The 14,889-nt window shown below is 41.1% G+C and overlaps 1 protein-coding gene across 24 annotated transcripts in view; it reads left to right on the forward strand.

The window, feature by feature from the left end:
• NSUN6 (NOP2/Sun RNA methyltransferase 6) overlaps positions 1-14,889 on the forward strand; it is an 89,341-nt gene that overhangs the window by 11,777 nt on the left and 62,675 nt on the right. The window lies entirely within an intron of this gene.

Below are 14,889 nucleotides of genomic sequence, written 5' to 3' on the forward strand. Positions count from 1 at the left end.
GCAAGGATTTATTGCATGAAAGGGGTACAAAAACCATGTCAGCAAAGGGAAGGGCATATGGGGGTAGAGTCAGGAGGAAACCAGGCATGAGCTTCCAAAAAGTTGCTCCCCATGGAGTTAACCAGGATGGGCTTCATTCTTTCAGCAGTCAGTTTTGACGTGAGTAAAACTGTCTGTGAGGGCAGCCCATTAGAGCCTCATCACCCAAGGTTTCAGTTGGCAGGCCCCCTCTGCCTGGCATGTGCCAAATTCCAGACTCCCAAAAGGAAAGCAGGTGTTCCGAATGACCACACTGCTTGTACAAACAGTAGCTGACTGTTACTAGAGCTGGTTTTATATCAGTGCTGGGAACTGTTTCCCAGTCAAGTTTTCAGATGCCAGCCAAGGGCCACCTTCTAAGCAGGCTTCTTTCAGAATAGCTGTCTCAAGTCTGTTATGTTAGCTCTTTAATTTCAGGAGATTGACCATCCTTTACTTGCTGAGCTAAGCTAGTTCGCTTTTCTTCTTTTTTATCTTGTTGTTGTTCTCTGTTTTTAAAGGTTCTTTTTAGTTTCTTTGAGGGCTTCCCTGGTGACTCAGATGGTAAAGAATGTGCCTGCAATGCAGGAGACCTGGGTTTGATCCCTGGGTTGGGAAGATCCCCTGGAGAAGGGAATGGCAACCCACTCCAGTATTCTTGCCTGGAGAATCCCATGGACTGAGAAGCCTGGCGGGCTATAGTCCATAGGGTCTCGAAGAATCAGACATGATTGAGCAACTAACACACACACCCATTTTCTTTGAAACTATAGAGAGGTTATTTGAGATTTTGCTCTGTTTTGGTCTGTACAGTTTGTTTTGCCTTTGGTTTATTATAGCTTTGTTTAATGCTACACACATCCCTTGGTGTTCATGGGCGATTGGACCCCCTTCCCCCCAACAAATACCAATATCCACAGTTGCTCAAGTCTTTTATGTAAAATGGTATAGTATTTGCGTATAACTCATGCACATCCTTAGCATACTTTAAATAATTTCTAGATTACTTGCAATACCTAATACTATGTGAACAGCAAATTCAAGTTTTGCCTTCTGGAACTTTCTGGAATTAAATTTTTTTTTTCCTGTCTGTGGCTAGTTGAATCCACAGATGCAGAAGCTGAGGGAGGGCCATCTGTACCTATGCATCTGTCCCACCTTGAATGAATACTCGAATGAAAACATTTACATAGAGTCACCTGGTCTGCACTTTGGGTCAAGTGTGTAACCGGATAACTCATCAGATGTGTTTTTTGAAAACACTTTCACCACATCTTTTCTAGTGGCTTATCTCTAGTTCTGGTGAGCTGAGCTGATGAAGGCTTTGCTGTGAGGGGCGGGGGGTGGGTGGGGCGTCTAGCTCATAGCTGTCTCGTTGGGGGCTTTAACTTTTGGTTATGCTTAGTGAACTCAGGGGAGGAGTCACAGCATTGATGGCACTTTGCTGTGCTTCCCTTCACTACTTCAGGAGAGTTTATCCAGGTTTGTTAGAGAAAACTTGTCCGCTTGTGCCACTTCTGCCAGTCTACTTCCTCTTTCGGCTTTATCCATAGGGAATGGGACTGACGTGACATACCCAGACCTTGCTTTTTTCTGCCTGACCTTTGGTCCTGTTTCTGAGTAATGAATAATTGTTTGGGTATCCAAGAGCCTTTCCTTTTCAGAAACAGTCATACCCTATTGAGGAATTGGATTTGATCCAGATTTCATTGTGTCAGCTAATTACTCTTCACTTGCATCTTAGCTGCTGCTTAGATTTCTTGCAAATGGAATTTTCTTTCAAATTTTTCTTCCCCCATTTTTGTGAGCTTTAGAAAAAGGAATATATGTGTACTTTTACTTGTTGACAAATTTTTTTTACTAGAAGCTCAACATTTCACAGAGATTTAGGATATCAAAATGTAGGTTAAACTATTTAAAGAGAGAGAACAATTCAAAAAGTAAATCTCACCATAAAATTCAGGTTCCTTCATTTTATTTAACATGATATTTAATTTACTGAGCAAATATATGTATATATAAAATAATTTTTTTAAGTTTTTAAATTTATTTCAGTATTGCTTCTGTTTTTTTTTTATGTTTTGATTTTTCAGCCCCAAGGCATGTGGGATCTTAGCTTTCCAACCAGGGATCAGACTTGCATCCCCTGCATTGGAAGGCGAAGTCCTAAGCACTGGACTGCCAGGAAAGTCTTGATCAAATATATTTTAATGTTAGGAAGGTTTTACCAATGGTAATTAGATTGAAGTAAGGTGGTACTGCTGAAGTTGATGGTATCAATGTCAACTATATTGAAAAACTTAAAAGAGAAAATTGAATGCCAGTCTTCTCTTGATCCAAAGTATTTTTCATTTTTTTAATTGAAATATAGTTGACTTACGGTGGGATGTTAGTTTCAGGTGTATAGCAGAGTGCTTCAGTTATATATTCCTTTTCAGATTCTTTTCCCTTAAAGGTTTTTAAAAAATATTTGGTTTAGTTCCCTGTGCTATACAATAGGTCCTTGTTGATTATTTATATTATATATATTAGTGTGTCTATGTTAATCCCAAACTCCTAATTTATCCCCCCATATAAGAGTATCTTTTTAAAATGTTTATTGTTGTATAGTTGATTTACAATGTTGTGTTAGTTTCTGCTGTACTGGAAAGTGAATCAGTTATACATACACATATATTCACTCTTTTTTTAGATTTTTTCCCCATTTCAGTCGTTACACAGTATTGGGTAGAGTTCCCTGTGCTACAGAGCAGGTCCTTATTATTAATAGTTATCTCTCTAACTTATAATAGTGTGTATATGGCGGTCCCACTCTCCTGGTTTATCCCTCTCTTGCAGTAGCCATAAGTTTGTTTTCTGCACGCATACAAGAGTATTTTATTTTATTTTTTTTTAAATTTTATTTTATTTTTAAACTTTACATAATTGTATTAGTTTTGCCAAATATCAAAATGAATCCACCACAGGTATACATGTGTTCCCCATCCCGAACCCTCCTCCCTCCTCCCTCCCCATACCATCCCTCTGGGTCGTCCCAGTGCACTAGCCCCAAGCATCCAGTATCGTGCATCGAACCTGGACTGGCATCTCGTTTCATACATGATATTTTACATGTTTCAATGCCATTCTCCCCACCCTCTCCCTCAGAGTCCATAAGACTGTTCTATACATCAGTGTCTCTTTTGCTGTCTCGTACAAAGGGTTATTGTTACCGTCTTTCTAAATTCAATATATATGCGTTAGTATACTGTAATGGTGTTTTTCCTTCTGGCTTACTTCACTCTGTATAATAGGCTCCAGTTTCATCCACCTCATTAGAACTGATTCAAATGTATTCTTTTCAATGGCTGAGTAATACTCCATTGTGTATATGTACCACAGCTTTCTTATCCATTCATCTGCTGATGGACATCTAGGTTGCTTCCATGTCCTGGCTATTATAAACAGTGCTGCGATGAACATTGGGGTACACGTGTCTCTTTCCCTTCTGGTTTCCTCAGTGTGTATGCCCAGCAGTGGGATTGCTGGATCATAAGGGAGAAAATAATAGCAAATGAAGCAACTGACAAACAACTAATCTCAAAAATATACAAGCAACTCCTACAGCTCAACTCCAGAAAAATAAATGACCCAATCAAAAAATGGGCCAAAGAACTAAATAGACATTTCTCCAAAGAAGACATACAGATGGCTAACAAACACATGAAAACATGCTCAACATCACTCATTATCAGAGAAATGCAAATCAAAACCACTATGAGGTACCATTTCACACCAGTCAGAATGGCTGCGATCCAAAAGTCTACAAATAATAAATGCTGGAGAGGGTGTGGAGAAAAGGGAACCCTCTTACACTGTTGGTGGGAATGCAAACTAGTACAGCCACTATGGAGAACAGTGTGGAGATTCCTTAAAAAACTGGAAACAAGATTGTTTTAAACACCGTACCCCAACCATTTTTTAAAGACTGCATTTAAATCAGTGGAATTTTTTAGGCCAATATTCAATTTGTAATTTTTAAGAATCTTTTTATATTGTCTGTTGGTATTCTTTCCTTTTAGATAAAAATCTATTTCTAGCAGGTCAGAAAATTAAATTTCCCTAAAATTGAGTGTATAATTCAGTAGCAGAAATATCTTGAGATACAAATGAGATTGAGTTTGCCTTTCTCTTCCAGCCGTTCCATTTCCGTTTCTCATAGTTGCCTTGCTACTAGCGTTAGCACTTTGGTTTTCAGTTACTGTTTGTATGTATGAAATAATAGGGTGAATACAATGGAATATTCACGTAGTTGCTCAAAGACTGCTGGTTCAATTGGTTGACATGCAAATGAGATATCATGATTCAGATTCAGTTCAGTTTAGCCGCTCAGTCATGTCCGACTCTTTGTGACTGCATGAACTGCAGCATGCCAGGCCTCCCTATCTATCACCAACTCCCAGAGTTCACCCAACCATGTCCATCGAGTCAGTGATGCTATCCAACAATCTCATCCTCTGTCATCCCCTTCTCCTCCTGCCCTCAATCCTTCCCAGCATCAAAGTCTTTTCAAATGAGTCGGCTCTTCGCATCAGGTGGCCAAAGTAGTGGAGTTTCTGCTTCAACATCAGTCCTTCCAATGAACACCCGGCACTGATCTTTAGGATGGACTGGTTGGATCTCCTTGCAATCTAAGGGACTCTCGAGAGTCTTCTCCAGCACCACAGTTCAAAAGCATCAATACTTTGGCACTGAGCTTTCCTGACAGTCCAACTCACATCCATACACGACCACTGGAAAAACCATAGCCTTGACTACACAGACCTCTATTGAGAAAGTAATGTCTCTGCTTTTTAATATGCTGTCTAGGTAGGTCATAACTTTCCTTCCAAGGAGTAAGCGTCTTTTAATTTCATGGCTGCAATCACCATCTGCAGTGATTTTGGAGCCCAGAAAAATAAAGTCTGACACTGTTTCCACTGTTTCCCCATCTATTGCCCATGAAGTGATGGGACCGCATGCCATGATCTTCGTTTTCTGAATGTTGAGCTTTAAGCCAACTTTTTCACTCTCCTCTTTCACTTTCATCAAGAGGCTCTTTAGTTCTTCACTTTCTGCCATAAGGGTAGTGTCATCTGCATATCTGAGGTTATTGATATTTCTCCCAGCAATCTTGATTCCAGCTTGTGCTTCCTCCAGCCCGTCGTTTCTCATGATGTACTCTGTTAAATAAATTAAATAAGCAGGGTGACAATATACAGCCTTGACGTACTCCTTTTCCTATTTGGAATCATTCTGTTGTTCCATGTCCAGTTCTAACTGTTGCTTCCTGACCTGCATACAGGTTTCTCAAGAGGCAGGTCAGGTGGTCTGGTATTCCCATCTCTTTCAGAATTTTCCACAGTTGATTGTGATCCACACAGTCAAAGGCTTTGGCATAGTCAATAAAGCAGAAACAGATATTTTTCTGGAACTCTCTTGCTTTTTCGATGATCCAGCGGATGTTGGCAGTTTGATCTCTGGTTCCTCTGCCTTTTGTAAAACCAGCTTGAACATCTGGAAGTTCATGATTCACATATTGCTGAAGCCTGGCTTGGAGAATTTTGAACGTTACTTTACTAGCATGTGAGATGAGTGCAATTGTGAAGTGTGAGCATTCTTTGGCATTGCCTTTCTTTGGGATTGGAATGAAAACTGACCTTTTCCAGTCTTGTAACCACTGCTGAGTTTTCCAAATTTGCTGGCATATTGAGTACAGCACTTTCACAGCATCATCTTTCAGGATTTGAAATATCTCAACTGGTATTCATCACCTCCACTAGCTTTGTTCGTAGTGATGCTTTCTAAGGCCCACTTGACTTCACATTCCAGGATGTTTGGCTCTGCTTCTGCTGCTGCTGCTAAGTCGCTTTAGTTGTGTCCGACTCTGTGCGACCCCATAGACGGCAGCCCACCAGGCTCCCTCGTCCCTGGGATTCTCCAGGCAAGAACACTGGAGTGGGTTGCCATTTCCTTCTCCAGTGCATGAAAGTGAAAAGTGAAAGTGAAGTTGCTCAGTCGTGTCCGACTCTTCGCGACCCCGTGGACTGCAGCCCACCAGGCTCCTCCGTCCATGGGATTTTCCAGGCAAGAGTACTGGAGTGGGGTGCCATTGCCTTCTCTGTGTCTGGCTCTAGGCGAGTGATTACACTTTCGTGATTATCTTGGTTGTGAAGATCTTTTTTGTACAGTTCTTCTGTGTATTCTTGCCACCTCTTCTTAATATCTTCTGTTTCTGTTAGGTCCATACCATTTCTGTCCTTTATCGAGCCCATCTTTGCATGAAATGTTCCCTTGGTATTTCTCATTTTCTTGAAGCAATCTCTAGTCTTTCCCATTCTGTTGTTTTCCTCTATGTCTTTGCATTGATCGCTGAAAAAGGCTTTCTTATCTCTCCTTGCTATTCTTTGGAACTCTGCATTCAAATGGGTATAGCTTTCCTTTTCTCCTTTGCTTTTCGCTTCCCTTCTTTTCACAGCTATTTGTAAGGCCTCCCCAGACAGCCATTTTGCTTCTTTCCATTTTTCTTGGGGATGGACTGGATCCCTGTCTCCTGTACAATGTCACTAACCTCTGTCCATAGTTCATCAGGCACTCAGTCTGTCAGTTCTAGTCCCTTAAATCTGTTTCTCACTTCCACTGTATAGTCATAAGGGATTTGATTTAGATCATACCTTAATGGTCTAGTGGTTTTCTCCACTTTCTTCAATTTCAGTCTGAATTTGGCAATAAGGAGTTCATGATCCGAGCCACAGTCAGCTCCCAGTCTTTTTTTGCTGACTGTATAGAACTTCTCCATCTTTGGCTGCAAAGAATACGATCAATCTGATTTTGGTGTCGACCATCTGGTGATGTCCATGTGTAGAGTCTTCTCTTGTGTTGTTGGAAGAAGGTGTTTGCAATGACCAGTGCGTTTTCTTGGCAGAACTCTGTTAGCCTTTGCCCTGCTTCATTCTGTACTCCAAGGCCAAATTTGCCAGTTACTCCAGGTGTGTATTGACTTCCTACTTTTGCATTCCAGTCCTCTATAATGAAAAGGACATCTTTTTTGGGTGTTAGCTCTAGAAGATCTTGTAGGTCTTCATAGAACTGTTCAGCTTCTTCAGCGTTACTGGTTGGGGCATAGACTTGGATATTGAATGGTTTGCCTTGGAAACGAACAGAGATAATTTTTTGTTTTTGACATTGCATCCAAGTACTGCATTTTGGACTCTCTTGTTGACTATGATGGCTACTCCATTTCTTCTAAGGGATTTGTGCCCACAGTAGTAGATATAATGGTCATCTGAGGTAAATTCACCCATTCCAATCCATCTTAGTTCACTGATTCTTAGAATGTCGATGTTCACTCTTGTCATCTCCTGTTTGACCACTTCCAACAATGGCAACCCACTCCAGTACTCTTGCCTGGAAAATCCCATGGACAGAGCGGGCCTGGTGGGCTGCAGTCTATGGGGTTGCTAGGAGTCGGACACAACTGAACGATTTCACTTTCACTTTTCACTTTCATGCATTGGAGAAGGAATGGCAACCCACTCCAGTGTTATTGCTTGGAGAATCCCAGGGACGGGGGAGCCTGGTGGGCTGCAGTCTATGGGGTCGCACAGAGTCGGACACGACTGAAGCAACTTAGCAGCAGCAGCAATTTGCCTTGATTCATGGACCTAACATTCCAGGCTCCTATGCAATATTGCTCTTTACAGCATCGAACCCTGCTTCCATCAGCAGTCCCATGCACAACTGGGTGGTGGTTTTACTTTGGTTCCATCCCTTCATTTTTTCTCGAGTTATTTCTCCACTGATCTCCAGTAGCATATTGGGCACCTACCGACCTGGGGAGTTCATCTATCAGTGTCTTATCTTTTTGCCTTTTCATACTGTTCATGGGGTTCTTTAGGCAAGAATACTGAAGTGGTTTGCCATTGCCTTCTCCAGTGGACCACATTGTGTCACACTTCTCCTCCATGACCCAGCCGTCAGCATGGCTTAGTTTCATTGAGTTAGACAAGGCTGTGTCCGAGTGATCAGATTGGCTCGTTGTCTGTGATTGGGGTTTCCATCTGTCTGCCCTCTGATCCCCTCTCAGTGCCTACCATCTTACTTGGATTTGTCTTTACCTTGGACGGTGGTGTCTCTTCATGGCTGCTCCAGCAAAGCGCAGCCGCTGCTCCTTACCTGTGATGCGGGGTTATAAGATATCAGATTATATGTATACAGATGAGATATCATGATTGTGTGATATCTCAAAATTATATTATCTTCCTTTTATTGTAGGGTTGCTAATACATGCAGTTAAATACATGCCAAGTAATACGTGTATTTTTTATATGCCTTTTAGTGGGTCATTCTCATATCTCGACCCTCTCTTTAGTGGGTCTTTAATTCATAGGCATCTCATTTTTAGCTGTTTTAATTAGTTTTCTCTTATTCTAAGCACCTTCTTACTATTTTTCTCCAGTCTTTATTACTGTATTCTTGGAAAATCATCTTTCTTTAATGCTATTGCTTCACTCTTTTGTTTAAAAACATTTTAATAAAAATCAAGCGTTTAGTATTTTTTTATGGCCCTACATCGACTTTTATATTTCCTCACTAAAACTTCAGCAATGCTGATTTGCACCTTGACACTTGCATATATATACAATCTTATATTCTTACACAGTTAGTAAGTACTTGTGTTGAAAGATTCCCGAAGACCATTCCCCAGCTCAGTGATTCTCTTGGAGGACTCAGAGGATTCCACATGTAGTCGTACTTGTGACCATGGTTTATTACAGTGAAAGAATCTGAAGCAAAATCAACAAAATAAAAGCTGCCTGGGATGAAGTCTAGGGAAAACCATTTGTAAACTGCAGAGTCTTTTTCCGGTGGAGTCATGCAGTGTGCAGTTAACTCCCCCGGCAACAAGGATGACAATGCATGTGTGAGATGTCACCATTCAGGAAAGCTCCTTAGAGACAGGCATCCAGGGTTTTCATTTAGGGCTGGTTGTGTGGGCACCTTGTGCCTGGTAGGTACCCAAATTCTGGCCTCCCAGAAGGGAGGTCAGTGTCCACCATAAACCATATTATTTGTTTACAAATTGTTACAGATAATAGAGGAACATTGAGCTACCCTTGGTGATGGCCAGGGAGGCCTGGCGTGCTGCAGTCCATGGGGTTGCAAAGAGTTGGACATGACTGAGCAAATGAACTGAACTGAACTGAATCAGTTAAGAGTGGGAACTCCTCTGAGTTCCAGGATGCTAGCCAAGGATCAGCCTCATCACCAGGCCTTTCAAAGAAAGGATAGTAGTTCTTTTTCACTGTGGTTTTTTGTTTGTTTTTATTTTTGGATGTGCTGGGTCTCTAACTGAGGCATGTGGGCTTAGTTGCCCTGCAACATGTGGGATCTTGGTTCCCTGACCAGGGATTGAACTCATGTGGATTCTTAACTGCTGGACCACCAGTAAAGTCCCTGGCCCACTATGTTAATTCCCCATAGTCTCCCATTCTGTCCTTTCAATGAAATTGTTATTCTCTTAAAAACTTTCTGATTAACATTACAGAGTTCCATTTCACAAAATATTTTTTGAAGATTGAGGGGCAGGAGGAGAAGGGGACAACAGAGGATGAGATGGTTGGATGGCATTACTGACTTAATGGACATGAGTTTGGGTGGACTCCAGGAGTTGGTGATGGACAGGGAGGCCTGGCGTGCTGTGGGTCATGGGGTCGCAAAGAATCGGGCACGACTGAGCAACTGAACTGTGTGTGAGAACCAAAGATACTATACAGATGGGTGAAACATAGTGTAAAAGCAGGTGAATATTGGTACAAGTCAAACTGCAGTAGATTCCTGGGGAGGGATATGAATTACGTACCATCCAAGCAGAGAAGAGGAAGAGCTGAATGCAAAGAAGTGGGTAAAGATTTTCTCCAAAGAGATGTTATTTCCCTTGAGCCTTGTGGGTGAGTGAGAAGGAGGTAGATGAGATAAAGTAGGCGAGGGTACACAAGGTAGAGAGAAAGTACGTGCAGAGGTACAGAGGTGTGAAAATATATGGTGGTTTGTGACAAAAGTGACTGGGAATCTATCAGTTTTCAGAGAGGTTGGTGAAAGAAGATGTTGAAGTTAGAAGAGGTAGAGTGGAATGTGAAGGATTCATTTTAAATTTGATTAATTTTTATTGGAGTATAGCTTTACAGTGTTGTGCTATTAATAGTTTCTGTTGTGCAGGAGAGTGAATCAGCTGCATTTATATACATATCATCTATATGTATGATATGTATTGCCAATAAGATCATCTATACCATTTTTCTAGATTCTATGTATATGTGTTCATATACAGCATTTGTTTTTCTCTTTCTGACTTACTTCACTCTGTATGACAGTCTCTAGTCCATCTACATCTCTACAAATGATCCAAGCTCATTCTGTTTTATGGCTGAGTAATAGTTTTATTGTATATATGTGCCACATCTTTATTCATTTCTCTGTTGATGGACATTTAAGTTATTCTCATGTCCTGGCTGTTGTAAATAGCGCTATAGTGAACATTGGGGTACATTGTCTTTTTGAAGGATGATTTTTTAAAACTAAGAAATGTTTTATTTCTTCACACAGAATATAGGACCCAAATAATTTTTATTACAGTTGTGATTTTAGAAATACAATACTGGTAGTAGCATAAAGCTTTTTTTCCCCCAAACTGCATGTAGACCTTGACTCATTAGTAGGTTGTGAAATTCAGTTTAACTGGTTGTTTATAGTTTTTTCTAAGGAATAGGGATTTTATTATATAATATCCTGGAGTGTACATGGTAAGGTGTTTCGTGAAACATTTGCTATAAATGTAAGTGTGGATAGGCACACATGTGTACTGGGATGCCGTTCAAGTGCATTTCTCACATTGGACTGCAGCCAAAAAAGCCTGAAAACACTTTTTTCAAAAGATGAATTGCAAGCCTAGAGCCGAGTTAGGGAGCTATTTTAGTCTTATCTCCAGCAGTATGGTGAACTAGATAACTTGAGAATGTTTCTGCTACTTAGGCCTAGGAACACTGAACAAAAAATAGGTCATAACATGCATAGCAGAATGATTAAGGACCTTAGTGAGATACTCAGGGGTTAGAATGAAGGGTAACTGAAAATTGAGTAGTAAGTGCGTGAGCTAAGATTAAGGGTTGAGGGGTTTGAGGGAGAAGGTGCTTGGTCCCCTGAACTTAGGGGCATTGGTTTTAACAATAGGCTGTTAGTGCTAAGAGGTGAGAACCATCCAAAAGTCAGTTCAGGGCATTAATTAGGAGTTGGAGCTCTCTTCATGGAGCCTGGGTTGAGGGGAAAAAATCTATGAGATGCACAGCTGAGCTTCCATATCTGTAAGGGTTTGGAGTGCAAATTCATACTACCCATGTTGTCTTGACACCTGTGGTTTGGGAAATTGACATAAGAATTGGACCCTAAGCCAGTTCTTGAGGTGCTTGGCAAAAGCACTGCAGAGTGGCACCTGTCAGCCCAGGCCATGCTTCTTTCTTATAGTTAGAAGCTACACTGGGAATCAAACTACCATGAGTGAGAACCAGCATATACAACAGACTGAGGGATTAGATTCCCCAGAACTGCAGCCAGCCAGTGTGTACTCAGTCATGGCTGACTCTCTGCGACTCCATGGACTGTAGCCCCCACCATGCTCCTCTGTTCTTGGAATCTTCCATGCAGGGATACTGGAATGGGTTGCCATTTCCTACTCCAGGGATTGAACCCACATCTCTTGCATCTCTTCCATTGGCAGGTGGATTCTTTACCAGCTGTGCCACTTGGGAAGCCCAGAATGTAGCAAAGAGAGCTAATTGGTAGGCACTATAAAATTAGTCTCCTTGAAAATGATTAAAAGCAAAAGGGAGAATCTAAAACATAAAAGACCCTAAGAGGGAAAAAAAAAGAAAAAGAATTTCTAGACATTAAAATTTCATTAAAATTAAAAAGTCATTCTGAGTTAAACTCTAGACTCAACAGATGAGAGAATTAATGAACTAGAAGATGGCTTATGGAATATCACCTAGAATACAGCAGGTAAAGAAGGTGTAAAGCAGTAGGAGATATGAAACTGAGTCATGAGAACAAGAATGAAAAGTTACTACTGTTCCTAATGAATCCCAGGTGTAGAGATTAGAAATAATGTGGGAGAGACAATATTCAAAAATATAATGAAGAATTTTCCAGAATTGATGAAAGTCAGATTTAAGAAATACAGTGTCTGAAGGCAAAAGTAAAGATAAATACATGACTAGGTGCTTCAGAATGAATCTGAAGAACACCAAAGACATCAGGAGGATCTGAAAGCAACCAAAGATAAAACACAGACATTAGATCACTGGATAAAACAATATCCAGTGATCAGATGATGCAAGTCTGATGTCGAGGGTGGAAGGGCCTGGGAGACGTGTCAGAGAATTAGAGGAGGCATCGTTTGGTAACTCAGTGAATGTTGAGTTACAAGTTTTAGGAGGAAATTCAAGATGATGCCGGGATTTGTGTTCTGGCTGCTCAGGTAGATAATGTCATTTTGACTGGAACGCAGGAGGATGAAGCTTTGGGCTGTTGCCAAGGATTTGAGGAGTGGATCAGGGAATCATAACATTGTTTAGGACTTGTTGAGTGTGAGTAGCTGTAGGACGTCTGTGCACAGCTGTCTGCAGATAATCAGTCTAGAAAGGCTGATCATTAGGTATGTGGGTTCACAATGAGGTCCAGCTGTATAGTACAGGGAGCTATAGTCAATATCCAGTGATAAACTACAATGGAAAAGAATATGAAAAAGAATAGCTGGTTCACATAGTGGTACAGCAGAGATTAACATAACTTTATAAACAACTATACTTCAATACAGAGAAGGCAATGGCACCCCACTCCAGTACTCTTGCCTGGAAAATCCCATGGATGGAGGGCCTGGTGGACTGCAGTCCATGGGGTCGCTAAGAGTCGGACCCGACTGAGTGACTTCCCTTTCACTTTTCACTTTCATGCACTGGAGAAGGAAATGGCAACCCACTCCAGTGTTCTAGCCTAGAGAATCCCAGGGACGGGGGAGCCTGGTGGGCTGCTATCTGTGGGGTCACACAGAGTCAGACATGACTGAAGCGACTTAGCAGCAGCAGCATACTTCAATAAAATAAAGAATATGTAGGTTATCTTTGTAAGTGGTCACTGAAACCATGAGATTGCCAAGGTTTGGGATACAAAGCGAGAAGAGATGATGTCATGTTTAAGAACCTGGAGAAATGAACCTTGTCCAGAAATAGCTGGAGAATGAGCAGTGAGTGTGTGGGACCTGGAAGGAGGAGGATAAATCTGAGAAGCTTACTGAGATTTGATCAGTTGGAGATCTTGAAAAGAAAATGCACTTAATTCTTTGAATTCGCTTAAAATGCACTTAAAAGTGCAAGGAGTTAGGACCATACATATGACATGTTGCCAACCAGGGAACCCCATCAGAAGTGCAGTACTTGAGACGTTTATTTGGGCTCATCACATAGGTACCCCCGACCTTTGAGAAGGTCTGCTCTGAGTGTTGGAAGTGATACCAGGCTTCAGTGTTTCAAGGGATGGATGGGAGGTGAGAAGTTGGAGAACACTGAAGAAAGTTAGATAGCAGAGGAAGAAAAGACTTACTTTGTCTTGTTTAAAACATTAATAACTTACTGTGTGCCAGTCTACCACTTCAGAAATGTTTTTGCATTTCTCACATGTCTGTCTTAGTCTTTGAAGATAGAAACGTTATTGCTCTTCTCTCCTAATGCTATTATGAAACAGCAGTGCTTGTTAAATGATGAAGCATTTTTTTTTTCCTTTGGGGTTGTGGTTTTAATCTACATGGAGCTTCATTGGATTAGAATATAAACACTTGATCGTGTCCCCTCTAACACTGAAGGCATCAGAGCTGGTGAGAACAGACACAGGCTGGGCCCGAGGGCTGCCTTGGCCTCTTCTACCCTGTGTGCCATTTCCTATGACCTCAGTCCTGCCTTAGTTTTTTTTTTTAATTGAGGTATAGTTGGTATAAGTTATAGGTATACAATGTAGTGATTCACAATTTTTAAAGGTTATGCTCCATTTATAGTTATAAAATATTGGCTATACCATAAAAAAAGAATGAAATACCATTTGCAGCAACATGGATGGACCTAGAGATGATCATACTAAGTGAAGTCAGTCAGAGAAAGATGAATACCACATGAAACCACTTGTACATGGAATCCAAAAAAAACGAAAAAGATACAAATGAATTTATTTACAGAATGGAAGTAGACTCAGACATAAAAAATAAATTTGTAGTTACCAAAGGGGACAGGTGAGGATGTGGGATAAATTAGCAATATGGGTTGAACAGACACTGCTGCTGCTGCTGCTGCTGCTGCTGCTGCTGCTACTACTACTACTACTACTAAGTCACTTCAGTCGTGTCCGACTATGCGACCCCATAGACGGCAGCCCACCAGGCTCCCCCATCCCTGGGATTCTCCAGGCTAAAACACTGGAGTGGGTTGCTATTTCTTTCCCCAAAGCATGAAAGTGAAAAGTGAAAGGGAAGTCACTCAGTTGTGTCCAACTCTTAGTGACCCCATGGACTGCAGCCTACCAGGCTCCTCCATCCATGGGATTTTCCAGGCAAGAGTACTAGAGTGGGGTGCCATTGCCTTCTCCACAACAGACACTAGTATATTTGAAATAGATAAGCAACAAGGTTCTGTTTTATAGCATAGGGAACTATATTCAATATATAGTAATAACCTATAAGGGAAAAGAATGTGGAAAAGTGTGTGTGTGTGTGTATATATATGTATATGTATGTATTTATAACTGAATCACTTT

Source organism: Bos grunniens, chromosome 13, assembly GCF_055505025.1.
Source record: "Bos grunniens cultivar Pamir isolate PY7600 chromosome 13, Bosgru_T2T1.0, whole genome shotgun sequence".
NCBI lineage: Eukaryota > Metazoa > Chordata > Mammalia > Artiodactyla > Bovidae > Bos > Bos grunniens.